This window comes from Lathyrus oleraceus, chromosome 2 (genome assembly GCF_024323335.1).
Source record: "Lathyrus oleraceus cultivar Zhongwan6 chromosome 2, CAAS_Psat_ZW6_1.0, whole genome shotgun sequence".
Taxonomy (NCBI): Eukaryota; Viridiplantae; Streptophyta; class Magnoliopsida; order Fabales; family Fabaceae; genus Lathyrus; species Lathyrus oleraceus.
The window spans coordinates 140,767,331-140,770,415 of NC_066580.1; the positions used below are offsets into that span (position 1 = coordinate 140,767,331).

General features: G+C 36.4%; 1 non-coding gene across 1 annotated transcript; it reads right to left on the reverse strand.

Annotated features, from left to right (window-relative positions):
• Nucleotides 1-2,224: 2,224 nt before the first annotated feature.
• Nucleotides 2,225-2,331, reverse strand: LOC127124963 (small nucleolar RNA R71). Its single transcript, XR_007804433.1, has one exon. It is a non-coding gene; the product is annotated as a small nucleolar RNA R71 (small nucleolar RNA).
• Nucleotides 2,332-3,085: the final 754 nt, after the last annotated feature.

Sequence of the window (3,085 nt, forward strand, 5' to 3'; positions counted from 1 at the left end):
AGCAGCAAGCTGAAGCACCAAAGCGCAGCCCACGTTTGGAACAAAGAAAATTTCTGTCACGACCGCCACAAGCACGTGCCGAGCGCCACGTCCTAAGACCTAGCGTTACGACCGTAACACATAGTGTGACAGACGTCACATATTCCACTCCTATATTTTAGGCTTTACGTGCGTAACGGAGTGGACGGTTTCCCCTAAATTTTCTCCTGCACTCGTAGACATTTTGAACCACACTGAAGCCCCATACTAGGAAACAGTTATTTTGGGAGGTGAATATAAATACACCTCACGAAAGCCAATGGAAGCGCTCGCTTTCCCGGTACAATTCTTCCAGCAATATTTTTCCAGCACTCTAAATTTTCAAGCAATTTATTTTCTTTTCTTTTCTAGTTTAATTTCCGAAGCATACAATTTATTTTCTCACGATAGTTTCTACACCAGAAATTATTGTGTAATTTTTACTAGATCTAACCTTACGTTAGATCATAATATTTTATTTCCTTGTTTTTACTTTCCTATCTGATTGAGAATTGTGAAGAACAAATCCAACCGGCTTGTGGTGGAGTGTTCGAGCATCGAAGCTAGGAGATAAAATCCAGATTTCTAGTATTTTTCCAGGTTCATTAATTAATTAATTTATCGTCTTAATTTACATATGCTTTGTTCCGCTGTTTATATATATTGTTTGTTTGAAATGGCCGTATTTACGCATGATTATTGTTTATACATGTTTATCATGTCTGGCTAATTAATTTAGATATCGGTATGTAAAGTAAGCGGAATAAAGGAATCAAAATTGAGTTGGTTTAAATTTATTTCAGAATATAGTCACTATTTTTCTGGTCTCAATTTACAAAGTTAATACCAAGGTTTTTGTACGAGAGTAAAAGACATAAAGAAGTTAAAATCAATAGAACGACGGTTTGAGCTTTTAACTGGACAGTGTAAATTGAACATTAACGTTAAATCAGGGCGAAAGCAATTTTTAAGGTTAATTAAATTCTAATCATTTTCAAAAATTATTTTTAAAATTTAAATGTGAGGACGAGAGTTAAGCATTTAAGTTTAATCATATAATCTAAGTCAACAGAGCGAGAGTTTGAGACGAGGGTGTTTAAACGGTTAGTATTTTCTCAAAAGGAGTTTCTATAGATTCTATTATTTTCAAAAGTGATTTTAGATTTAAAGAAATAGTGAGAGCGTACGTTAAAATATAAAGTCATAGTCTAATTCAACAGAGCGAGAGTTTGAGGAAAAGACTTTTAATTAATAGTGTCTACTGAAAAGACTTATTTTAAAATTAAGAAAAAGACCAACGAAGATTTGATTCCCCAATTACGACGAACTACATACTGATATCCATATTATTTGATATTTTATCTAGATCCAAATTTAGTTTTACTTTTCCCCCTAATCATTAAAGTATCATCCGCCTTAGCTTTACGCAGTAACCCTAGAAAAACGGTATATCGATTCATTAAGTCCCTGTGGGATCGATATCTTTTAAAACTACACGATTAGACTGTGCACTTGCAGTTAGTACCCCGATAGACTCATAAAGTCGCGACCAAGTTTTTGGCGCCGTTGCCGGGGAACTTTATTTAGTCGATATCGTAACTCTTCTGTTACGCTGTAGAGACTAAGGCTATCTTTATTTTTTTTCCCTTTTTCGTTGATTTGTATGCCACACACTCGCTCACAAGGTGAGCTGTACTACTTACGAATCAACGACGTTGAACGATATCTCTGATTATTACGACGAATTCGGGAATATCGTGTTAGAAACAATCTTCCTCCAATCGAAATTCCTGATCTCAAAAATCCCCTTCCTTTGACGATACCAGCGATGGCCGAACCAGCTCGTGCTCTTCGAGATTACGCTGCTCCATCGCAGGATGAGCCGCATTCGAGTATTGCTCCACCCGCAATTGAAGCGAACAACTTCGAACTTAAACCTTCGCTGTTGCAGGCAGTGCAACAGAATCAATTTTCTGGAAATCCTACCGAGGATCCAAACCTTCATTTATCCGTATTTGTCCAATACGCTGACATTGTTAAGGCTAATGGTGTCACTTCAGAGGCAATTCAACTTCGTCTTTTTCCTTTCTCGTTAAGAGATAAAGCTAGAAGATGGCTTCAGTCTCTTCCTTCCAACTCAGTCACCACATGGAATGAGTTGAAGAAAGTCTTTCTTGCCCGATATTTTCCTCCAAGCAAAACAACTATGTTGAGAGCCCAGATAAATGGATTTAAGCAAAAAGATAACGAATCTCTTTTTGAAGCATGGGAAAGATACAAGGACATGATGAGACTTTGCCCACCCCATGGTTTAGAGGACTGGTTAGTAATTCACACCTTCTACAATGGTCTCTTGTACAACACAAGGTTAACAATAGACGCCGCCGCTGTAACACCCCAATTAAAATAAGATAATTATTTAATTTAAATTAATATTTTATTTATTAATTTAATTGAATAATTGGAAGTTTGGATTATTATTATTATTTTGGAATAATAATTATTGGGATAATTATTTAATTGGAATAAAATAAGTTGGAATAATAAAAAGTCCCATTTTTGGTAAAAAGGGTTGCACGTGAAAAGGAAAACACAGAGAAGCGGTTGAAAGTGGAAAAAGGGCAAAAAGGCAGAGCAAGAGAAGAGGAAAAGCTTGGAGATCAGAGATTTCTGGATTAACTCAGGTAAGGGGGGTTTATCATCGGTTAAAGGGCATTATGTGATAATATGTACTGGGTAGTGATAACCATTGTTTTACCTCTGATTAGATTGATGCATGATGAATTGTGAACTCTTTGGATGAACGAAATTGGGGTATAATTGAGAAAGAATTCGTAGGAATTAGATGTAAAAGTGTCAGATTTTTGTGTAATCGAATAAGATATGAATTGTGTTGAAAATATGAATGATTTCTGTGTAGAAATTGGACTGTGGAAGGTTGGTTTGAGTAGATCTCGTAGCAGAGAAAGCCATTGCAGATCTGAGAGTTCTGGTTTCTGGTCATACGCGTATGGCACTAGGCAATACGCGTATGAGATGGCTGGTACGCGTATGGCACTAGGCAATA